Consider the following 27,065-nt stretch of genomic DNA (forward strand, 5'->3'; position numbering starts at 1 on the left):
TAGGATTAGATCGCCTTAAGATAGGGCTAGCAGTGCTAAGATGAGAGCTGAGTGACATAGGACTTTAATTCTAGATGGCTGTGACTTGTGTTTTGGACCTTAAAATTGTAACTCTTCAGTCTGGATGAGGATGTGATCCTAAAAGAGGGATTTGATAGAGCATGGTACGCTGTCACATGGTTACACTAGGCCCAGTTAGGAAACACCATTTTACATGCTCACATTCTTAAGTTGCATTCTCTCCCTAAACATGCTGACATTTGACACAAATTCATTTGTGTGCAATTGCAGGATAATATTCTACAAACTTAGTTTTGCTTGCACTTTCACTTCGTAGGCACTCTAACAAAACACCTTGAACATTCTGCACAAGGGCTAAGTTTATCATGTAAGATGTTATTTGTTTTGTCTGCTTGGCAACAGAGCTAGCACAATAAAATAAATAATAATGGCCTGGCTGGCTTCAGCATGGTAAACTTTTGCACCCCTCCAAGCGCCTACAGCCCGAGGTGAGGGCATGCTCCATGCAATACGCAAGGCTAAGTGAGCCTAATAGTCTGTCACTATCAGTGGACAAAAATTAGGCCTGGGCGGTGAACTCAGCTCTGTTCGCAGAGTTTGCAGAATTTTCTGTACTCCACCCTCTGTGGAACTCACGGAGTGCAGTAAACTCTACTCCATGTAGTGCAGCAGATTTTTTTCCACGCTCATGTTAGCCAATGGTAAGTTGGCGAGCGCAAGCTGCTGCTCGGGTACAATTTCTACTCAAGTGGCAGGAAGATTAGTGTGAATGGCAGCTCTCACTCCACTTCGCCACTTGCGGAACTCCGCTAATGTTTTTGACACTTCACGGAGCTCCGCTACTGCAGAACCAGAACCTTTTGGGCCTGGCGGCGCAGGGTACGCCCTAGTCTCCGGAGTTCTCCTGCTCAGCTACACAGAGACATGGGACACTCTGTCAGCGTTAGAAGATCAGATTTTATTAGCTGCAGCTAGTACAGTTATCCCAGAAGTACACAAGGAAGGTTCTCAGGAGACTGCCACTTCACTCTGTGGCGCACAGGTTTATATACTATATAGGTAACATGTACATTAACCAAAACACACTCCCAGAACATACAAGAAAGAGCCAATAAGGAAAGTTGGAAAACAGGATAGAACCAATAGGAGAGATTGGAAAACAAAGTGTCAGATGACTCGAAGAGACCTCTCCTCCAACTATGTTTGTCACCCCTCCCTCAAGCTAATTCATTAACAGATTCATAACTAACTTGCAGGTGGCGAGATACGTTTGTGTGTGTTGGAGGACAGTTGTGAAACGAGAGAATGCTAGCAGAAGACAGTGAAGGCCAGACGATAAGATAAAGTCAGGAAAGAATAGTGTGAACCAACAGATAGTTGAGACAGGGATTAGAAAAGCCAGACAGGGATTAGTGTACTCGGCTAGTCCTAACATCAGCTTTGCAAACAGAGGCAGAAAGCGTATTTCGATACTAGGCTGCAGAAAAAGCAGAATAGACTTTGTTCGCCGTGCTGCCTGAGTGATGGCAACACAAAATGGCGGTGGAGCACAAAATGGCGGGTCAATTCGATCGCGATCAGAAATCGAAGTTCCTGAGACCCTCCTTTTGCCAGAACTCAGGCAAGATAGACTCATGCTAATCTGAGTCAATATCGATAGCCATGAGGTCATCGAGCTGTTGCTGTAACATCATCCTTATGTTTTCTGTTACTTGTGGTTTGGGTTTTGGGATGCACATAGTAGCACAGAGGTCACAGATAGCAGGACCACAGTGCATACAAAGGCAACAGGAGAAAATAATGATCAGATTTATTCCTAGAAATGTCAATGCTTTCCAACCCCATTTGGACAGTAGTCCCCAAAACCATTCCGTAAAAGACCAATCTCCTTCGTCCTGGTGAATAGACTCAGAGATAATGTGCAACTTGGAGATAGCTTGATATACTGTCGGAGCGTCATTAGGTATGAAAATACAGCAACTTGACCCGATCAGTTTGCACACTCCACCACGATCTGCAAGAACAAAATCTAAGGCAACTCGATTTTGTAATGTCATAAGACGGTCCGCCTGTAGTTCTGCTGTGATGTTACTTAAGGCTCCTACAGTGATGTCTATTGTAGTCTCTACGACACGGACCAGTTGCCTTATATTTCTGCTGTTGGCCATTGGACCCCAAAACGGAAGAAATCCTTTAAGGAAATCTCCTCCCTCTTGTCCTGCTGTGTCCTTCGAATCAATACCCCCTCTGCCGTATCTGTTTCGATGATGGTTTTGCGGAAGCGGTGTAAGTAGGGGGAAGAAGGAATGCCATATAACAAGTACCAGAGAAACCCATTGGTAACCACGTATAAGCCCTATTATAGCAAATGAAATAGGTGCCTTGAGACGGCACTAGAGGAGGCGAGTTCTGAGAGGAATAAATGTACGTGTGGGAGCAGTTATTCCTTTGTCAGAAGAGCGATCGTTTATCTGTAAGCAGAAATTGCCCTGATGTGGTATAGTCCAAATCGGTGAAGTCTTTCCTTTCTTAACTTTATCACTAAGACTAGACATATATTGGGTGACGTTCCAGTTAGTGTACGCCTTTCTTTCGTCAATGGAGATTTAACTATTTTCCATGATTTTAGCCATAGCTACCATTCCTTTAATCAAAGAACTATGACTAAAATCCGGATCGCTAACATGTGAACTAACGGATCGTCTGAATTTGCTTTGATAAGCATTGGAGAAGATGACAAAATAAGCCCAAGCAGAACCCTCATAAGAAAGCGGGAGAACTAAATATGGCATTCCTTTCTCTGTGGTATGTGGCATGAGTCCACACACCCAACAGTCAGTTGTATTGACCACTAACTGGTGCTGATGTAATAGCTGGACAAAGGAATTGTTATAATATTCAGTTCTTCTAATGAGTTCATGTGGAGGAAGAGTATGAAAGAGATGTGGAGAGACAGTAGAAGAGGATGAAGAGGAAGAAGGAGAGACAACTTTTTGCTGCAGAGCATAAATGATCCAACCTGTAAACGCCAAAGCAATACACAATGATATAATAATACATAAAGTTATACTGAAACGACTGTACATTATTTTACAGGATCCTTTCTTCATTTCATCTTTTCTCTCTCTTTTGTCTAGTGTAGTTTCCATCTTGCTAATGGATGCTCACGGCAATCTTCCTCGATCACTCAATCACGATTGTCTGCCGTCCTATGACACTGCAAGTCCTGCAGGCCTATTGCCACTACTCAGGTCGCAATTCAGACTCCTACCGTGACCCTGCAACCGGGACAGAATACTACACAAGAGAGAAAAATCTTAAGTGTTCTTTGGTCTAGGTCTCAAATCGTATCGTTCCTTCCCAGGAATGTTCTGATCTTGAAACAATGTTCGTGGATTAGTCGCATCTAAGTGACGATGTGATGGTATTGCTTCCTGCAGAATGTCGTCGTCCTCTTTCTCAGACAGTGTCCCATTTAGGTGTGCATCACCAAAGGGTACGAATCGTGGAACCTTCTCACTTTCAAAGTCACCAAGACCCATGCGTACCCATTGATCGTAGGGTAAAGGCAAAGGCACTTTTTTACAATGCACACCGTGAATCCAATTTTTCTTTCCTTCGACTTTAACTGCTGTTCTCGTAGTGAGCAGAACGATCCGGGGCTCTCTCCATCTGGGTTCCAAATTTCTTGTCCTCTGGAAGTTTTTGGTACATACCCAGTCACCTGGTCGGATGGAATGACCTGGGTTTGTGGAGGCCTCCGGCAGAGCACTCTGAACCTGTTGATGGAGAACACACAATTTAGTCGTAAGATCATGCAAGTAGTCGATCAACATTGGATATGGCAAGTCTGAGTATTTCTTAGGGCGAGGGACTCCCCATACATTAGCCGGGCGTCCAAAAACCACTTCGTAAGGGCTAAGTCCCAAACGTGAGTGTACTGCAGTTCTGGTGGACAGCAGAGCCAATGACAAAGCATCGGGCCAATTGAGTCCTGTGCTTGCTTGAACCTTTGCTAGTTTTAATTTTAAGGTTCCGTTGTAACATTCTACTAAACCCGCTGACTGTGGACGATTTGCCGCATGAAACTTTTGCTTGAAACCAAGCCCCGCACAAACGTTTTGCATGACTTGGCCAACAAATTCGCTTCCATTGTCACTCCAGACAATGCGCGGCAAACCAAACCTGGGGAAAAATTCTTTTTGTAGGATTTTAGCTGTGGATAAGGCTGTGTTATCTTTTAGAGGGTATGCTTCTATCCATCTTGAAAAGGCGCATATTACCACCAGAACGTATTTAAGGTTGTTGCATCGTTCCATATGAATATAATCGATTTGCAACACCTCAAATGGATATGATGGGGGAGCAAAATGACCTGCTGGAGTTGGGGTTCCCTTTCCCGGGTTGTACATTAAACAAATAATACAATGTTTCACTACATTGTCTGCGCATTTTGGGATTTGTTCATTTCTCCACACTGGAGCCAGAAGTTTGCATATACCTCTTGCACTTAAGTGGGCTGTACCATGTGCCATAGTAACTACTGGGAGTACATAGGCATCTGGTAACAGCCAACGTTGATGTTCAGATAGTTCTACCCAACAACCCATCTCATCTAACATTCCTGTACTCTCTTTCCCACTTGCTTAACTCCCTCTCTGAAGCCTCTTTCTGAATCGCTTTTACACTTTCCACTGTATCCTCATACATTCCTCTCTCTCTGACCCAATTCGCAGGACCCGCCACATACATTCGACTTGTAACATCTCTCGCTGTTTTTTTCGCTATTCCATCTGCAAATGCATTTCCTCCACCAACATCATCTGTAATCTTTTTGTGTGCACTACACTTCACGATTGCTATTTGGGTGGGTAAGGCAAGTGATTCGAGAAGATCAGTCACTAACTGACCATGTTGTATTTTGGTGCCATGTGAAGTGAGAAAACCCCTTTCCTTCCAGAGACGCCCAAAATTGAACGCTACACCAAAGGCATATTGGCTGTCAGTGTACACGTTCACTCTCTTCCCCTTTGACAATGCACAAGCTCTTGTTAATGCTATCAATTCTGCTGCTTGTGCTGAATTGTTTCTAATGCATGCAGTTTCCACAACTGTATGTAAAATAGTTACAGCATAGGCTGAAACTATATCTCCATTAGGCATTTTAAAACAAGAACCGTCTACCCATAGAGTTCCATCCGGATTCTCTAGTGGTGTGTCTTTCAAGTCATTTCTTCCTTTTGTCTCTTCCTCAGTACAGAAAAAACAATCATGTTGCTCCTCAACACTTTCCTCATCTGGAAGGGGCAACAGAGTAGCAGGATGTAGGGTATTCCATCGTTTAGGGCCATATGTAGGAAGCCAAATACCGGTTGGTAACGGCCGAAATTCGGTAAATATCCCGTTACCGACCGGTATTGAGGCACTTGAGATGTAGGTGGCTGATTTCTGGATTCGGTATTAACCGAATCGGAATTTTAAGAAATCGGTAAAATACCGATTCGGTAAATACCGAATCCAGAAATGCTATGTAGGGGGCACTCAAGTGAGTGCATTATTGGTGTCTGGATTCGTTATTTACCACCAACTACAAGTTGATGGTAAATGACGAATACCTTTAAAAAAGCATTTTTGTGCAATTTGTGAAGTGCCATGTAGCAGACATACATGCCCTTAGGGCATGTATGTGCGCCACATGTGCACACATGCACGAATCAGGGGTGCAACAGGGTGTCAATGTGACACCCTGCCACCCATGATAATGCCTCCCCTATTACTGATTCGGTATTTAACGAATCGGTAATAGTAACTGGCTTCCCATTCATTCCTATGGGCCTCCAGGCCCATAGGAATCAATGGGAAGGGATGCATTATTACCGATTCGGTAAATACCGATTCATAAATACCGATATTTACCGAATCGGTAATGATTACCGATTAATTACCTACACACTATTTACCGATTCATAAATACCGAATCGGTAAAATTGGTATTTATGAATCGGTAAATGTTATGCTACCTACATATGGCCCTTAATGTGTACATGACTAGCCAAAAGCGTCAGCTCGTATCCAGTTAGACGAGCACTCGTAAGATGCTGCGTTTTTGTTCTGTTTAATAAGGTATCCACTGCATGTGGTACCATGACAATGAGAGTGTTATCCAACACCACTCCAGCAGACTGTCGAATAGAAATTGCTGCTGCGTCTGTCGCTTTGAGACAACTGGGCAATGCTTTAGCTACAGGATCTAAGGTAGCCGAAAAATAGGCACATGGCCGCTGTTTGTCTCCAAATTGCTGTGTTAAAACTGACAATGCACAACCTTCTCTCTCATGAACATAGAGCGTAAAAGGCTTAGTGTAATCAGGGGTGCCTAGTACAGGAGCAGAACACAGAGCGGTACGTAAGTCAGAAAAACTCTTTTGGCACTCATCAGTCCAAGGAAGGGGCTGAGGCGTATCTTTTAAAGTGAGTGCCAACAAAGGTTTGGCCAACAGAGAGAAGTTAGGGATCCACTGTCTACAGTAAGAAGTAATACCCAGAAAGGCACGTACCTCCCTTTGTGTGGATGGCACAGACATTTGCGTAATCGCCTGAATTCGCTCTGGTGTTAGTCGTCGTCCCTCCTTTGATAGGAGATGACCCAAGTAGGTAACCTCGCGACATGCATATTGTAATTTGGAAGGTGAAACCTTATGATTCAGATTAAACAAATGGCGTAATAATGCAACAGTGACATCTTTGCAGATATCTTCTGAATCAGTGGCGACTAACAAGTTGTCCATGTACTGTATAAGAGCAGCACCAGACGGCAAATGAAAAGTATCAAGATGACATTTTAAAGCTTGGCTGTAAATAGAGGGACTTTCACAATAGCCCTGAGGTGCACGCTTAAACCGGAAGCTTCAGCCTCCAAGAGAGAAGCCAAAAATGTCCCTACTCTCTTCTGCAATGGGAATACTAAAGAAGGCATTCTTTAGATCGATAACAGAGAACCAAGTCGCTGTGGAAGGTATCATTGTCAACAGAGCAGTGATATCTGGAACAACAGGGAATTGCGGTACAACAATTTTGTTTACCTCCCGTAAATCAATTACGAAACGATATACAGGAGGCTGAGAAGGATCAGTGCATTTAGGAACAGGAAGAATAGGACTATTGCATGTGTTACCTCTTGTTTCTTCAACCACACCCTTCTGAATTAAGTCATGAATGATTTCCAAAAGCGCTTTCTCACCTTCAGCAGAAATTCTATACTGCGGGATGCGCGGTAATTCAACATTGGGCTTGAGAGTGACAACATAAGGTGGAATCTCAAGACAGCCCACATCATTCGGACCCGTGGCCCAAAGCGTTACCGGAAGGGAAAGCAATTCAGGTGGGAACTGATCTTTGGACAAATACATTGGAGAGATCAATTTCTGTCCTAAAGTAAGATGTACACCAGAAGGAGAACAATATATTGTAGCATGCATTCTTTTCAATAGGTCTAGACCCAACAGATTTTCACCGCAACCATTCATCAACAGAAGTTGAGCTTCCAAATCATAAGGACCAACTGAAATAGGCAAAGGGCAAGAAACTGGATTACGAACAGGGGCGCCAGAAAATCCTACAGAAACATTTGTTAAGCCAGACAAAGGTGCCCCAGGGAGTTTAGAATGAATGATAGAACTTCTCATTGCCCCAGTATCCAGAAGAAATGGCTCTGAAACACCCATTGTAGTGACGTTAACATAAGGTCCATTTTGATCTACTGGGATCGACACAACTCCCTTACTTTGTCCATGGATGTCCTAGTTAGCATGAAGACTTTCATTCTCGCCTTCAATATAATGGTCTTCATTGTAATACTGTGCAGACCTAACATTTTGCTGATCAAAGTAGTTCGTGGAATTGGGAGAAGGAAGGGCACGCTGTTCTTGAGTCAACACACCCCGACCTCTACCTCTGTTTGCTGACTGAAGGCCAGCACGACCTCGTGGAGCAGATAATGCTCCGTTGCGTTGCAATAAAACCGGACAACTATTCTTAAAATGACCTTCCTCTCTACAATAGGCACATTGATTAGGTCCTAAAAAAGGTCGCGGAATGTATGGCTCAGGTTTTTGATACAACCTCTGAAACTGCGGAGGCTGTTGAAATTGAGGCTGAACATAACGTGGAGGATAGGCTTGTTGCAAGAGAACCTTCGTTTTTAATTCTTTCGTCTTTTTCTCTTGCTTTTCTTTTTCTTCTTTGTCCCTATTTTCATAATATTGTGCAGTAGCCAATATCTGGGCAGAAGAAGAAACAGCCCATGAACTTTCTGAATCTTTTAATTTGTGTGACAGCTCGGGAAGCAAATTAAATACGAATTTGTCCACAAATAGTCGCTGTCCACCTTCTGTAGCCATGTCTTGACCACTGTGATCAATAAAGGTCTCCTCGAAATGAGTAAAGAAATCAGAGACACTTTAATCTTTTTTTTGTTTGCATGCTGCTAGTTTATTCCAATTTACTCTCAATGCAGGCATCATAGTTTTCATTAACGTAATGATTCTACCAGGAAGTTCCGAGATCAAAGCGTCAGGCTTTGCAACACCCACTTGATCCCTATCTGTGGTAGTTATAACATCCCAAGTAGCACCTAATTCCTGCGCGTGATCCTCTCTACGAATCTTAGCCCATATTGTCTGTGTGACTACATTTCCCATCAACATGTCGATATCTGCTAGGTTCATAATGCAAGCATTAACTGTCTGTGATAATTCTTTATAATAACCTGCAGGGTTTTTACGAGGATCCGGTAGAGTCTGCTTAAGGGCCAAAACTTCAGATCTCTTCCAAGGGACATGTACCCATATACGTTGGAAATGAGCAGGAATAAGTGATATGTTACCTGCTGCTGGAACCTCTTCCTTCCATACTGGAGGAACCTCTCTCATAGGATAATTTTTCAACGTCAGTCTAACCGACGGATCGGAATCAAGGAAAGCCTGAGAGGACAATAAGGATCTATAAGAAATGAGAATCCTTACAGCTTTCTCAACCTTAGAACCCACAACAAGTCCTTTATCAAAATCAGTCTGAACGTCTAGCAGATCTTGTGGGATCGGACTTGAACTCACATCTTCCCATTCTTTATCGCACATTACATTAAAAACATATCTTTGCGTAGGCGCATTCCATTGCGAGAAAGTAGGCATAATATCAAGCACACTGTATTGAGGACCCTTTTTAATCCATTTTCGTGCAAGAGAGTCCAACTTTTCTCGTTCTTCAAAATCTGGGAACTGACTACGAGACTGTCTTCGAGCGAAAGCCGGAGACATATTTAAAGCTTCAAAGAAAGGAGATAGAATACCAGAGACTGTGTCTGTAAGACGCTTACGCACAGACGGAGAATTAGACATAAGAATTGGAGACAAAGTATTAGGAGGACTGACAGGAGAAGAACCGATAATTGCAGGAGGAGCAGAAGGCAAAGGAGATCTAAGATCAGGTGATGAGGGCAAAGAAGTCAAAGTTAATGGTAAAACCGGCAAGGGCGGTAATACTGGAGGAGGCAAATGCGGAAGAGCCGGAACAGGTGGAGGTACCGCTGGCGGCTGAACAGGCTGTAACGGCTGAGGTGCATTGGCACTTTGTGCATAGGGCAGAAACAACCTTAATAAGTGGGACATTAGGGGATTTTCTTCTATATCTTTCTTATTATCAGAAGGAGAAACAGGCAACACCGGATAGCATTTATCTATCGCCATACGATGCTGTCTTTCTGCGATTTCAGTCGCATTGTCAATTTCATCGTCTTTAAACTGTTGGGCAGCCTGTATAATTGTCATACCCTGTGCTTTCCTATCTCGTTTTGCTTGTTTAATTTCTTTCTATTTGGCTTCCTTTCGCCAAAGGCGGAAAGAGTCAAACATTGCCGGCCGGGCTTTTCTTTTGAATAAAACTGCTTCCAAATTATCTAGCACATCAGGATCAAAACTACCATTTTCTGGCCATTTTAGAACACCATCTGTCTTTGTGTATCGGGTCCATGTCTCGTTAAAGGCAATGGGGCCAATACCATGTTTTGAATAGAGCTCATATGTGGGAGTTCCAACCGAAGGAATCGGACAAGAGTCCTCAAGTCGGGAATCCCAATTACAACCAAAGCAACAAATTCTTCCAAACTTAGTCAGACCAGGCATCTCGTGATATCACCGGACTGTTCACAAACTTCAAGGGGGTAAAACTCAGTTTACGCAGCACAAATGCACTTACCCTTGGTTTTGACTATTGCAATAGTCAAATCTAAGGACCGGAGGAAAACAAAGAACCAAAATTGTGGGTGCGACCCACGAAAATACTTAACTAAGGACGTCTTCTCCCGCCAACAGAGGCCCCTCTATCGTCTCGCCTTACCATACATCATCAAAGGAAGGGCCAAAGCAGGGCGGCAGTCAGGGCAGCGGTCGTCAGTAGCCGTCAGGAAGGAGTAATCGCGCTGCAAAAGACCTTCGGACCACTTTCGACATACAGGGGTCACTTAATGTGGCTCGCGAACCCTCCGGAATTTTCTTGCGGGGTTCCTCACGACCTTTGGGCAGAACCGGTACCACTGAAGCCGCCCCACATTGGGCGCCAGTTGAAGAACCAGAACCTTTTGGGCCTGGCGGCGCAGGGTACGCCCTAGTCTCCGGAGTTCTCCTGCTCAGCTACACAGAGACACGGGACACTCTGTCGGCGTTAGAAGATCAGATTTTATTAGCTGCAGCTAGTACAGTTATCCCAGAAGTACACAAGGTAGGTTCTTAGGAGACTGCCACTTCACTCTGTGGCGCACAGGTTTATATACTATATAGGTAACATGTACATTAACCAAAACACACTCCCAGAACATACAAGAAAGAGCCAATAAGGAAAGTTGGAAAACAGGACAGAACCAATAGGAGAGATTGGAAAACAAAGTGTCAAATGACTCGAAGAGACCTCTCCTCCAACTATGTTTGTCACCCCTCCCTCAAGCTAATTCATTAATGGATTCATAACTAACTTGCAGGTGGCGAGATACGTTTGTGTGTGTTGGAGGACAGTTGTGAAACGAGAGAATGCTAGCAGAAGACAGTGAAGGCCAGACGATAATAAAGTCAGGAAAGAATAGTGTGAACCAACAGATAATTGAGACAGGGATTAGAAAAGCCAGACAGGGATTAGTGTACTCGGCTAGTCCTAACATCAGCTTTGCAAACAGAGGCAGAAAGCGTATTTCGACACCAGGCTGCAGAAAAAGCAGAATAGACTTTGTTCGCCGTGCTGCCTGAGTGATGGCAACACAAAATGGCGGTGGAGCACAAAATGGCGGGTCGATTCGATCGCGATCAGAAATCAAAGTTCCTCACTACGCGGATCTCTGCAAACTTTGCCCAGGCCTAACAAAGGTACCAATGATTTGTTCTGAGAAAAACGAATAACCTGACAATGATCAGCCCTCTGAGGCTAGACACAAGCTACACCTTATTCACCAAGGTCCACATGTTTCCCTAACATTCCAAATTACGCCCTATATCACAGCTTTATATCACTACTGGGGTAGTGCATTGTGACTGCCTGACGCCCAGTAGTCCAAGTGCAAAAGTCCACCTCCTCAGTGCTTTTAGATAGTCCCAAAGTTAAGAAACTAGCAGTCCCTAAGAAAACCAATTGGACTAAAAAATGAGATCATGGTGGCGCACAAGGGCCGGGGGTGTGCTGGCTGTGTCAGGCCCAACAGTTCAAGTGAAAAAAGAGTGACCCTATATAACACACCAAGGGTTGGAGTGTACCGATTGAGTCACGCCCAATGGTCCAGGTGAAAAAAAAATTGTAGAACCCTCACCTTCTCTTGCGTGCTGACTGGGGCATAATGATCTCCTTGCTTGTCCTAGTTTGCCACAAACCACATGCTGGGGCAAAGAATCAGATGTAGTCTCTTACCCTGTAACAGCAGCCTCTGGATTGACCTCTGCCCTGCGGATTCAGCAGAACTTCTAAGCAATTATGGTGTCTGCTCACTGGTCTTGTTTGTGCAGGTGTGAATCCGTTCAGGCAGAGGTCATTGTCCTTCGGAAGCAGTCGGGCTCAATAAACTAATCTCACCTGGCTGACTCCTCAAAATGTTGCTTGCATATGAATTCACCTTAAAGAAATGAAAAGACAAGAGGCATTTGGCAGAATAACAACAAGTTGGTTTAATTAAACACAGCGGCCAGGAGAGTATCGACAGCCTGCGTCTGAAGAAAGTCTTTCGCTGTACAAAGTTTCTGCCGACAATATATACATCTCATGAGTTACAATAAACCAATTCTGCATTCTTCAAAAGGCATCTTAGTCATAAATAACAAGTTTGGTCATCTGATAAGGACACAGATGGCTCTTGACCTCAGGGAGAACTAGTGTGGGCCAGTGTGTATGTGTCCAGATGTCTGGTGTGGGGAGTGTGTGATCACTACATGCACTGTGCATGTCGTGTCCTGATTGGCTGAGTGTTTCTATCAACATGTGGCATCTAACTTTGTGGTATTTTTGGGGAACGCGCCAAATGTGTTTTATTAGGGCCAATTTCCTCTGACCTGCTTGTAGTGTAACTGTCTATCTGTTGGGTTGATCAGGGTTTTCCCTGGGTGCACGTTTGTCTTTGGGCTAAGTCAGACCACACCTGTGACCTGTCTCTTGATAGGCATGGTTTGGGGTCACAGGGCCTGTCTGACAACATAGCTTGAACTCAGAGTTGATAAAGGCGGTCGCCTTGGGTGATTCTGACAGCAATGATGATACGAGTTTGTTAAAACTTCTACAAATAATGTGTCAGTCATTGATGTCATGTTTACCAAAATTCTCAATATTGTGCGTACAGTTGTCATAGTTTACATTGACATTGTCTATACTGATATTGACATTGTTATGTGTGCCTAGATCATGGTGTTCACTGATATTGTTTCTACTGGTATCAACATTGTTGTGCAGGCATGGATTATGGCATACATTGGCATTGTTTCTACCGGTATCGACACTGCTGTGCGCGCATAGATTATGGCATACATTGACATTGCATTTATGGGTATTGACATTGTTATGGGGGCATAAATTATGGCATACACTGACATTGCATTTATTGGTATTGCCGTTGTTGGGTCTGCACATATCATGGTATACAGTGACATCGTATTAACCCATTCTAACAGTTTAGTCTGCAATTGACATTATACAGAGTGATATATTTTCTTTAACATGGACAGTCGCAGCTTAGGGCTATAATGTTACTGAGTTGGACTCTACAGACACGTTGGACTCGTCATATTCAATGTAAACAACTTAATGCCACTAGTTTGTTTCTATCATACAATCTCACAAAAGAATAGACAATTATGGAAAAAAGGCGATAACATACATGTTGCAGAAATACCTTCCGTGGATTGGATAATATTTCTCTGCCAATTTCACCATTTTACTTCCAATGCTGCGTGCAACACCAAGTGGGTAGATGTGAGGCGCTAGGAGAGGGATTTGTACAGGAGTCATGGGTCTTACCTTTCAAATACTGATGTCAGAATTGGGAGACTGAGGTTTTTCTTAGCGGGACTGTCTTCAAGAGTACCATGGGACATTCCTTAGTTTGCAGGGAAGTTTCTCATTAAGGGACATGAAATACGTCTAAAGCAAACTTGTCATGTTTTTTTAAAAGTTTCTCCAGTTGCTGTGATCCACCCGGCTTTCAGATTATTCTCAAATGGGAGTTGCATGATGCTGAATGATCAGGGTTGCGGTGGGATGAGACCAGGCATTGCCTTTCTGGTAACGGCCTCTGTGGTGGTGACCTGTTGTACACAAGTACTGTTTCAACCTGCTCACACAGTTAGGTATGCAAAGCTTTGACATTCGAAAAAGCTTACAAATGTGCACTCAGATGCGTTAAGCAGATTGAAAGCCTTATTGCTCCAGAAAGATGTGACCGTAACATCTTCAAGGGAGACATTTGATCTTTAAATTGCAAGGTCCCCTTCTGGAATTCCATCGCTACTCCACACCAAGGGGCTGATTCACAGAACTAATCTGAGATAAAATCCTAAACTTACTACTTTTGGTATTCACAGAAGCAATTTAGTAGTAGTAAAGTTAGGAGTCCTAACTTTACTACTACTAAATGCCTTTTGTGAATACCGAAAGTCATAAAGTTAGAATTTTGTCTCAGTTTAGTAGTAGTAAAGTTAGGAGTCCTAACTTTACTGCTGCTAAATGCCTTCTGAAAAATACCAAAAGTAGTAAGTTTATGATTTTATCTCAGAATAGTTCTGTGAATCGGCCCCTGAGTTCCCACAACATTTTGGGGAGCTTGAGCACTGCATTTTTAACATGCCTAGTACAGCAGGGTTGCGCATTTTTTTAAGACAAATGGGTCCGGGTTGGTTAGCACCTTCCAGATAGTCTTCGGAGATATTCCATCAGTCTTACACTCTGTGCTCGGAAGCATTTTTGGAGGCTTACCGCTTGTCCTGTTCCTAGTTGTCGGGACTGTGCTTTAATTTTTTCTGCTCCTCAATGGATGTCCCAAATGAGGATGGCACTACCACACATGCTTCTATGTCATGAACTCATGAGACAGTGTTTTGGTGTACCCTTACTTCGGGAAGTGAATGACTACTAGTTCTTGTCCTTTCTGCCTGTCTGACTACACTGCTTGCAGCACATTTTCTTCTGTCTGCTGTGCACTTTCAAGTGTGTCTTTGATATACGCATGGGAACTGTTATAACAATTTCCTTGGAGAGTCAGGCTTGTAATGTAAGAGGTTACACATCCATTTGTTACTTTGTCAGGTTAGGGGTACAAATGGTGCACTGTGGGCTAGCAGGACTTCAGCCAACATATCTGGACTGTGTACATGGAATCAGTATAGCATAGTTCTGATGGTTATGTTGTCCACCAAATGTTATGGCAACACCTGGCAGGATAAACTTATAGAGGATCTGTGCCCCCTTACCAGAATACTATATGTGGTGAAGGAAGCAAAGGGAATGTGAGAATTTCTTTCGTCCTCAGATCTAGAATTGGAAACAGATGGAAGGAGATGGCAGAAGATGGTCAGAGAGAGATTTATCCTTGCACATAAATTGTTTAAAGTTTTTTGCAGGCTCATTTGTAGTTTTGCAAAGGACAAAGCAAGGTGCACCATGCTCCATATGAAAATTCTGATGGCAGTGAGGTACATGAATAGGGTAGAAGAAACAAGGTCAAAACCACCAGAATGTCTAGCAAAATTGCTTTTGGAATTCTGTCTAGTTGAGGGGATTTTGAGGAAGGCAGAATAACGCCCGGGTTGCTCCAATGCATTGATATACTGGTTTTCGTGGCTGCAGCTATGTCACAGCAATAAAAATTACACCCACAAATATTTTTCTCCCTAAAGAAGTGGTGGGGACATTTTCACTTTGCCTTCTACTTGTCAGTACAGCTAGCTTAGTATTACTGTTGGAAACCAGACCCATGCACTCTTGCTTCAGATGCTTTTCAGCTAGACCAATCTGTTGGCACACTGATTTTTCTAAGTCTCTTGATGATTTCCAGGTGTTAGGCACAGAGGTGCTGGCAGAACGGGTAGGGGGTGGTGATAACCTCTTTGTCAAATCCCCACCCTTTCACCAATCTATTTTAAAGCTAACAGCTCACTATCCTATTCTCCTATTGAGGTTTGAACTGGTGGCTGGCTTTATTACTTGGTCCAAGGATGTGCACTTGCTCTAGTGGCTTGGAATCTTTCAGGGCAGAATAGCCTCTCCCATAAATTACAGACACAACTTTGGAGTTCATCCACTCTTTCTGGGCCCAAGAAACATTCCATATCTACAAGTTTCTTTGAGGTTCCTGGTACACCTGGTGTCTGCAGAGAAATATTGATCCCATTTCATAATATGTTGAATCAGTTCTCAATTTATTAGCTTCCTTGAGTGCTCAGGAAAAATCTTTTTGATATTATAATGCTTACAAGTCCGCCATTTTGGCAGATCATGAGAAGGCAGATAATAAACTGGTTCAGTAACATTCTCTAGTGCTTAGTTTAATCAAGAGATTAAGATACTCCAATCTCAGCATTCCTCTTCATGGGGTGTGAATTTGGTGGTTCAGTTATTCCAGTCATGGCTGGATAATGAGTAAAGCCAATGCAACAGCTACAAGCAGAGAACTCCTTTGGACACTGACTGTACTGAGATAGAGGCAGCTACAATGTGACCCAGGAATCCCTTGACATGACGAGACCAAATGCACTGAGTACAGAGCAGGCCAAACTCCAGTGGGCTCTGATACTGGTGATTCCTCATAACCAAGGGTAATGGTGACAGTGCACAGACAGGGGGAGGCCAGTTGAAAGGGTCCAAGGCAAGCAAGTAATAGACAATCAGAGACGCTCCCTGATTGTGCAACTGCTAATTCCCTGTGCTCCATTAAATAGAGGCCCACTCAGTGTTCACTTCCTATTGGTGTGGATTGAGAGTCCTATGTAGGGGTGGGCGGAATTTGCGGAATTAACCTTCGCAAATTATCGCGAGAATGTTTAAAATTATCGCAAACAAGCAGAAATATCGCGAAGATGCGGAAGTTTTTTTCCGGCATGTTCGCGAGATTTTCTGCATGGTTGCGGGTCGCCAACTTACCCATGTGGTTGCTTGCGGGCGCGGCCATCTTGTTTTGAGTTGTTCTCGCGGTGCATGATCGCGAGAAGAAAGACGTGATCGCGCGACGCATGACGTCACTGCGGGCGCGAACTGTCGCGAGACAGCGCAAATGGCTAAAAACAATACAACATCTCATGGAGAACGCGACCGGATCAAGAAAACTTGTCGGCGAACGCAGGGATTCAGGTAAGGCGATCGCGCGCACGCGAGAATGTATCATTTTACAGCGCGAGCAAGAAACAAATTATCGCCAAGCTGCGGAAACCGGAATTTTTGACATTTTCGCGCTCTCCGCGGAACGCAAAAATGTCAAATTATCGCAATTTCCGCGAACGGAACGAAATTTTTGCCCAGGCCTAGTCCTATGTGCCTGGTAGGCCTGATATAAGACATGCCCTTGGAATTAGCCATACAATTGAATAGTGCCAAAGTGGAGGAGAAGGATTATCATGTCACATAGTTGGAAACATGACATATGAGGTGTAGCACTTCGACACGGAGATCCTACTCTCTGACCATAGATTTGCAATAACCACAATGGATGATGGTGGAGGCATTGATCCAGGGCTGGAGAACCACAGAACTTCATAAATAAAATTCAGGGGGCACAACATACTTGTTCACTTGCCTTTCTATTCGAGGCAGCAACTGACTTACTATTTGATCCGACCTGAGAATTTTTATACCACAGTGACAGGGGCTCCGATACTGTATTCCTACCAGCTGCACCGTGAGAAAAGGCTAGTGGTCTAAACCCTGAGTGACTGATCTCCTGATCTAACACAGATACAAGAAGGCAACACTCAAATTTACGTTCTGTTCTTGAAACCCGTAGTAAAGTTGTTCAGATCCCAAATGGTTAGAATTCTAATTTATTTCAATGACATGACGATAATGGCCAATTCCGAACACGTTCTTACCATTCACATTTTGTGGGCAGTTTTACTTTTACAGCATTTAAGGTTTGTCGTAAGTCCAAAGAACTCCATTCTAGTTTCCTCTCTGGCAATTCAATTAAATTTCTGTGGATTACAGTAGATTCTGTCAAACAATCTCATTTTCTTCCACAGAAGAAGGTAAAACTAATAAAGAAGGCTCACTTCTCAGGATAGACAAGCTCTCTCTAAGGAGCTCAGTCAGGATTGCATCCATTTAAGCATTTTTTTCCAGCTACACTGTATTAGCCAACCCTTGAGCATCTAAAGGCACATCTCTGCAACGATCGCCCTTCCTCAGCGTTCATTTCTGTTTCTCCAAGCAAGAGAGGAGTTGGAATGGTGGATAGAATTCTGAAATGGAAGATCTCTTTTTAATCAGGCCCCTGATATCAATTTAGAGTCTGATGTCAGCATAGCAGGTTGAAAGGCTTGATGTGTGGATACGGATGACAGGGGAAAATGGTTCCTAGAAGGGAAACAATGGCATATAAATTACTTAGAACTGCTTGTTATTTCTTTTGCTGTAAAAGATTTGGCCCACAGCATAGTCAATTGTTGCATTCTCCTATGAATGTGCAATGTCTCTGCAGTACGCTATATAAATAAACTTGTGGGGGCAAGATCCAATCTGGCAGATCTGGTCTGAGAACTTTACCAATATTGTCTAGTCAAAAGGATCATGCTTCAGGTGGAATCTCTTTCTGGACTTTCCAATTCAGTGGCAAATTAGGGTTCCAAGTTCATGCAGGACAGAAGTGAGTGGGCTCAGCATACCAGAGGCACTTGGAGTCCATTTCTGAAAAATCTTTTGGCTGCCTGCTTGAATCTGAAACTATTTTGGGTTTTCAGTTGGAGTCCAGATCCCAAAGCGGAAGGTGAGTATGTATTGATCCAATAGTGGGGTCATCTCAGAGGTTACACCTTATATTACTAGGTAAACCAAAACATTCTCCACTTAAATTTTTACCCCACTTTCCCAGATTGTAAGAAATTGTGCGTGGTTACTTGTCTTCATTCTTATGAATGCCAAACCTTTGTTTCATCTTCCTTTAGCTTTAGCTTCCTTTAAAACAACCTTATGCCCCAACCTCTCCCTCTACTCTTGATAGATGGGAAAAATAAATCATGTCTGAAGTGAGTATTATTATTTCCCTTTTGGGGGCTCACTGAACACGACGGGATATGGCACCCAAGGTTCATCTTTCCTTTGGTCATCTGGAAGATATTTTAAAAGCTGCAAATTCATCAAATAAATCTATTTGAAGACTTTCTATTGCAAGTCAGTTCAACATGTTTCTTGTGATACTTTAGGAAACCTTTGAACTTGTCATAATTGAGCCTTTGGTTTTGTAAAAAAATGGACATTTTCCCCACTATTGTGACAAGAGGTTAGGATTCTATTGAAGATACGCAGGCAAAGATTATCCCTTTCTTAATGTAAACTGGCTGCCTCAGCCGAAGAGGACTTTCTACGAACAGTGAATGGAGCTGGTCAGTCCTATTGTTTCTCACTTTTACTGTTTGTATTTTGATTACAAATAAGAAGGTGGATCTTCAGATGTTTATTTCTCTCTAGACTTGTTCACTGAAATTTACATCTGATGGCAAAGAAGATAGTTTATGCTGCTCTGAAGAATTAGTTAAATGTGATTGTAGTCTCTGATTGGTTTTGGCATAGTAAAATCAGAGCAGGACTGTAACTCTGACCTTTATGCATGTTATTTTGAGAAAATCTTTCTTTCATCCATTTTGGACGTTTTTTATATTTCTTCATTGCTAGAGTACAGTAAAGGAAACTTAAGTTACAATGATCATCCCTATGTCTTTAATAGAATCCAAACCTCCTGTCACTTTGCTGTGGGAGATTTCCCTTATAGAAGTAGTGAGATAAACATGTAATCCCATTTTACTTCAATTGTTAACTGGCTCAACCGAAGCAGAGGCTACAGGTATCTGGGCCCTTCTAGTTTGCTTCAGATCCAACATGAAAATATAAACATTGTGTAGGCCCTTTGTTTGACAGGCAAAGAAAGGGTACACACCCCAGGCTTTGTAAGGTGAAAGTTTGGTGATAAAATATTTCAAATGGCTGCAGCTCACTAACAAAGGACCTTATAAAGAAGCCTTTACAAAGGACGCCAAGCAGTGTGTCTGCCTAGCACTATTTCAGAAGATGTGGAGTACCTTTCTTTTTAAGTTGGTGATTTCTGAGGTCCCATCCATGCCTGGATACCCCTGTGTATACTGTGACTTACATATACAATGACAAAGGTCAATATAATATATAATTGAGGAGATGATGGAATGGGATGAAGATCAGAAGGTTGCTTCAAGACAGGAGGAATAGAATATCAATATTTGTGTCTAGCAATAGGGCATTCAGGAAGAAGCTTACATTGTTGTTCAGGGGGTTCACGTTCAGTGTGACACAGCCAGCCATACCTGACTTCTAAAACTATTGCACTTTAAACTGTTAGATTTCTCAACATACACCTGTAACATCCAAAGTGAATGTACAAATTCCAGAATGCAAAGTGCTTTTGGCTAAAGATAGCTGGATGTGCCATTCATGATTTGGATCTGCAAGACAACTATTCACCTGAATATATAACGAGAATTACTGGTATTCCCTACATTTGTAAAGAAAAATAATACCTTCACACTTCTTATTTCCTTCAGATTTGATGAACATGGGCATGTGATTCTTCAATCACTGTACATTTAATCCTATGACTTGTGGGTCTGTAAAAATAGGCCCAGATTACTATCTTTCATGCAACCAAGTGGCCAGTAAAAAACTGCAGCGCTGCCTTGGCTGAATGACAAACAATAGCGCGCAACAAGATTTAGCAAGAATCAAAATTTCCTAAATTTATCAACAGGAGCTTGCACTAGCAATGGTCATTGCAGAAGATGTTCGGCCTCACACTACATTGCTAGAGTGAACCAGCGGTACTTAGAATAGGATCTGTACTCAAAGGGCCAGATTTACTAAGGACTTTGTGGAATGTCCTTACATGATGCAAGTAGGCGTAAGGCAATGCAAGCCCTTATCTGGGATTTGCCAAGCCACACAAAGCCACTCTGTGTGGTTTAGTGAATATAATGTAACTCAAGGCAGATAGCGCTGCCTTGCATTACTTTGCATCAGAAAGGCATTCCATGGGTGGAGCATGAGCATTCCCACACATCCACCGATTAAGTTTCACATAATCCCATATTTACTAAGGCCAGTAAACCTGAGATTGCACCGAAATGGTTTTGCCTTCCAGACCCAGACATAACAAGTAGAAATATATTTATTTATTTTGTTCTTTCCTTTTTTTAAGTCATAGCCTACCAGGCAGTGAAGCTGTCTGGTTGCTGAAGACTTCTTGAGGATATTCTGAAAGCTGACGAAAGAATGCATTCCGCCGATTGCTTACCATTGGCTTTGTGGTTTGTAACTCACATTTACCCGCTTTCTATTTGTTGGTTTTATTTGTTTTAGGATGTCCAGCATGTTTGCATCCCTCCTGTGGAGCATATCCTGTATTCTGCAATCAATGCTAGATTTTTTAAAACATGTGTTTAAATTGTGTTCTTATCTTGTCACAATGGCTCTGCATCCAAAGAAAGAGGTTAAATATCATACTCTGTCTTCTGAGAGAGTTTGGTATTTACTTTTCTTTCACTGACTTCAAAGTGAGAGGATTTATCTGACAATCTGGTGGTGTGAAAGGAAAGGTTTTTTTTCTAGTATGCAGCAGCATTTAAGTGTCTGTAAATGAACTATACAAATATTTCACAATACATCAGTATTAGGAATGTACAAATGAAACATATTTTGTAATTCTGAAGTGTGCTGGAAACACTTATTTGAATATGATCAAAACAAATCAATACACTTGGAGGCCCAAAGTCCGCTCTCCACCGTAACGGTAAACGGGACTGACCGTTAGAGGTGCAGCGGTCCCGCTATGGCAATTAGGATGCACCCGCCACCATGGCGTTTTTTATATTGCGGCGGGCGGTGCTGTCAGCAGCACCCGCCGTAATGCAAAAAATGCATGTTGTGCATTGGCATGCACAACGTGACAGGCACCCTGCGGTGCCTGCCATGCCAATGTAGGGGGGTACCATAGGTACCCCCCAAGTGCAGCCACCCACCCCCCCAGTCCACCAGGGGCCCGCAATGAGCTTCACTGCATGCCTTTCCATGGCGGAGTCTCCGCCATGGAAAGGCATCCAACCGCAGTCATCATAATATGGATGGCGATGCCTGCAAGCACCGCCATCATATTGTGTCTCTTTTCCGCCCGACTGGCAATCCAACCGGCGGAAAAGCGGCAGGCGGTCTTTCCATCCGCCACGATGCCCCTCGCCATACTAATATGGCGGGAGGTGAACCAGGGACATTTGATGGGTGGATCGCCACCGCCGGGCCGGCGCTGGCCACCGCTGGCCCGGCGGTGGCGATCCGCCCAATATCATGAAGGGCCCCTTAGTGATGCCATTTCCACACATTATCATGTGTGCAGTGGCGGCTCCCCCATTAGGGCGTTGGGGCGTTGCCCCACTGCTTTCTCGCGGTGCGAGAAGGCAGAAACATAAATGGTAAAAACAGCCATTTATGTTTCTGCCTTCTCGCATTGCGAGAAAGCAGAAGTGCCTCTGTGCTTGGTTGGGGGCGGGAGGGTGCGCGGTCGTGCTCGAGGGCAGGGGGGGAGTGGCTTACCCACTGTTGTAGATACTGACTGTTTGGCCGTCGGCCCTGAGCCGACCAAACAGTCAGTACCCACAACAGTGTGGGTAAGCCACTCCCCCCTGCCCTCGCATAGGACCGCCCACACACACTATTTCTCTATGCAGAGAAAATGTCCCGGCTGGGGCGCTCTCCTGCTGCGCCTGCGCCTGCGCAGCGATTGACTTGCGATGAGGAGGAAGCTGCCTGCTGGCTACTTCCTGTTCCTGCAGCAGGAACACGTGGACCCAACCGCCGCTGCACCAGTACAGCGTGACCGGCCAGGAGCTGAGGCGGTGAGGTACCCAACACTCAGGTACGTTACGTATGTTTTATTTTTAATAGTTTTAATCCCCACCCGCGGCCCCCACCCCCTCCCTCGAGCATGCCGGCCGCCGCTGGCTGGCACCCTGTGATCTGTAGCAGAATCTCCAGCAACACTTATAGGACCATATATATATGGGCGAGTTGAAGATAAGGGGGTCTCGGCAGCCTTTGTGAGTATCCGTCAGCGTAGTTGTGCCCAGTGTGGCGAGCCTACTTGCGCGGCGTGGCTGTGTCTTGCGTTGTAAAGGTACGGAGGTCATTATAGGTTTAGGGCTTTTTGCTGCACTAGAACTTTGTAGCTGTGTTCAGTTGTGTGCTTCCTACAGCGTTACCCTTTTTTAGCTGCAAAACAAAACACTTTTCCTTTCTCAGTGTGAATGTCTGGTTTGATATTTAAGTGGCAGCGCCTTGTTAAAAGACAGGGTAATGGAGGGTACGTGAGCTAGTATGTATGTGCAGCATTATACATAATAAAATAAGCATTGTTCTTTATGTGTGCTGTGCAGTAAGATTCAGTGTTATCTGGACTGGTGCTGTGCATATGTTGATTTAGTTGCAGTGTAGCTACAGGAATAATGTATCTCTGTGTTGTATAATAGAAGATAACAGATCTAGTATCATACTGATTCTTGGTACAGCTTAAAGTAAATTAACGCACCTGTGGGGTAATGTAAGCCCCCTTAGGCAATGTGCCAGCTCACTGCGGGTTCTTGGAAAGCTGCTTGCTGTAGGAGTATTAGGGCCCCCTCATCTCCTCTCCATATCTTGTGGGGAGGCCCCCGCCAGGGGAGTGAATTGTGTTACACATCCCAATAACGATGCAAAGATTTGAAAGGCAAACTTGCATTTTGCCTATGGAGCCTTCCGTGTATAACTCAACATTTTCCGCGCTTTTGTTGTAATTTGATTTGAAGTAGGGAAAGCTGGTCAGAATTGTAGACCGTGACATTCACATTTGAAGCAATTGAATTTGCCTTCTGTGTTTTTTTATTTGTTAATTGACAGTTATGTCCACTGTTGATGGCGATGTTCACATGTGAAGCAATTGAATTTGCCTTCTGTGGGTTTGCAGATTGCTTAGGGGCGACATTTCCATAGTTTCAGAGTACTGTAAAATTTGGACACTACAGTAACTGTTTAACATATTAAATACAGTAACATTTGGGACAGTTTTTAATGCGTTTAAATAGTTCAAGACCACACGTTCACAATTGCTTTATAAACCCCCTTCCTTTTTCAAATTTACTTTAAAATGCACCATTTGCCACTGTATTCCTCAAAATTTTCTCTGGGGGAGAAACCCCAAACACCCTTTCTGTTGGTCATCTTTGCGCGCTTCGCAAGCTCGCGATGTAAGACTCATACCCAACTTTTACGCCCTGCCACTTTCAAATGTCACCAGCCGCCACTGCATGTGTGTGCTTTATAGTTTTATCAGTAAAACTTTATGTCTGTGCAAATGTAATAACAGTGATGCGATGGAACAGATCATATACTTTTTTCACATAATGTGAAGGATACCATAAATTATTCCTTCAAGATAAATTACTTACTTTTAGAATTAATCATATATTAATATCATTGTCTGGACACAGCTTCATTTAACACATCTTTTTATCAATTTACACATGTAGTGTCAAATATTCAATTGTACATATAGTTTAATAAACATAAATCAAATAAAGAAAACAAGGAAAAAATCAAAATACAAATAAACAAGGAACATATCATCCATTCCTTATTCCCCTATAAATGACTATGGATGCTAACTCCTTTTTACTATGAGCATTCCATTTGTTTAAAGTAGCCCCACTCAGCAGTACTAAGAGGCAATAACACTTGTACACCTCTAAACAATTTGCTTAGTACTTCGTATATCAGTTTAACAGATGGTTTCAATTTATGAGGGGCTCTTTATGTTAAAAAAAGTCGCTGTGGGTCGCGTAACTAGTTAGCATGGAGGAGTCTCGTTCGTTATCGGAATTAACCAGACAAATCGCTCCACCAACTAAGAACGGCCATGCACCACCACCCACAGAATCGAGAAAGAGCTATCAATCTGTCAATCCTTTCCGTGTCCAAATGTAATGGTCATTTCAATTGAAAATGTGTTGTCTCTAATGGCAGTGCACTACCACACCATACATACCCCACTCTATTCCACTCCACTATACTTCACTCTATGCTATTTTACAACCCTCCACTCTAAACTACCAACCCTATGCTACTCTAAGCCACTCCATGGCACTATATCCCACTCCACTCTACATCATCCTACTCTACTCTACAACACTCCACGACACACCACTCTATGACACTCCACTCCATGACAGTCCAGTCTACGACACTCCACTCTATTCCACTCAACTACCTTCTAAGCTACTACACTCTATGTCACTCTACTAGCCTCTATCAAAGTCCCCTCTATCCCACTCTACCACAGTCTATGACACTCTACTCCACTCTGCTCCACTGAGTCTGCAACTCTCTAATTCATGCCATTCTAAACCACTCCATTTTATAACACTCTATGACACTCTACACCATTTCACTCTAGGCCAATTCACTTGACTCTATGACTCTCCACTCTACATCCCCTCTATTCCACTCCACTCTAGGACACTCTATGCCACTCAACAACCAACAGTCTGTGCCACTGCGTGCCATTCCACTCTACTGCATTCCATACTACACCACTCCAGTCTGACACTTTGCTACACTCTATGCTATGTCACTTCACTATACTCCACTTGTCGATACTTTACTCCACTCTACACTATGCCACTCAATGACACTCCACTCTACGCCCCTCCACTGTATGTCACTCCACTCTACTCCACTTCACTCTACTACACTCTACGATACTCCACTGTAGGCCACTTTATTCCACTCTACACTATGCCACTCCACTCTACTCTACAACACTTTACTCCACTCTTTGCCCCTCTGATCAAATACCCCTCCAATCTATGACACTCTGTGCCTGTCCACTGTATGACTCTTTTCTCCCCTCCACTTTATCCACCTCAACTCTATGCTCCTTCACTCTATGACACCCTATGACACTCCATGATGCCACTCCACTCAACTCTACGCCACTCTACTTCACTGCATGCTACTCTAATCTATTCCACTCTGGAACACTTTACTTAACTCTACAACACTACATTCCATTCAACGCTATGCCACTCCACTCTCCTACACAACATTCTATCCCACTCCACTCTAAGACACCCCACTGTACAGCACTCCACTCTATGGCACTCCACTCTGACACTCTACTCTTCAACACTCTATGCCACTCTAGTCTACGACACTACATCCCTCTAATCTACGTCTATCCACTTTCAACCACTCTTCTGTATGACACTCCCCTCTATCTCATTCAAGTCTGTGACACTCCACTCTACTACACACTCCACTCCACTCTACAACACTCCATTGCATGACACTCAACGCTTCTCCAATCTATGGCCCTCGACTCTATGCCCCTCCACACTGCAACACAATTCTTTGACACCCCAATCTACAACACTGCACTCAACTCTATGCCACTCTACTCTAGTCTACACCACCCTTTACCACTCCACTCTGCCTCGCTCTACTCCACTCCATGATACTCTATGACCCCTCACGTGACTAAACGACACTCCACTCCACTTATAGTAACTCCACTCAATGACACTCCCCTCTACGACCCTTCACTCCATGACCCTTCACTCCACTCTACGACACTCCACTCTACTAAACTCCACTCTGTGATGTTCTACTCCACTCTGTGACTCTCCATGATCCTCTACTTTATGACCTTTCACTCTATGAAGCTCCACTTTAAGACCCTTCACTCCACTCTACAACACTCCACTCTATGACCCTTCAGCCCACTCCACAGCAGTCTATTGTATGACACTCCACTGTACGACAGCCCACTCCACTCTAAGACACTCTACTCCATGACACTGTACTCTCCACCGCTCCATGCTATGTCCATCCACTCTATTCCCCTCCACTGTATAACACTCCACTCCAATCCTCTTTGGTTCACAACACTCCACTACATGACACCCCACTCTACTCCATGACAATCCCCTCCACTCTACGACACTCCAGCCTATGACACTCCACAACTCCTCGCTACTTACACCACACTGTTGGAATGGGTGAATATGATGTCAATGAATATCATGATATGAGCGCGGGCCCAACAACTGCAATACCAATAAATGTATTGTCAACATATACCATGACCTGTGCCTGCATAACATTGTCAGTCAGTACCCATAAATGAAATGTCAATGTATGCCATAATCTATGTCCTCACAACAGTGTAGATACCGGCAGTAATAATGTCAATGTATGCTATAATCCATGGACGAATG

The sequence above is a fragment of the Triturus cristatus genome, chromosome 3_1 (genome assembly GCF_964204655.1).
Source record: "Triturus cristatus chromosome 3_1, aTriCri1.1, whole genome shotgun sequence".
Lineage (NCBI taxonomy): Eukaryota > Metazoa > Chordata > Amphibia > Caudata > Salamandridae > Triturus > Triturus cristatus.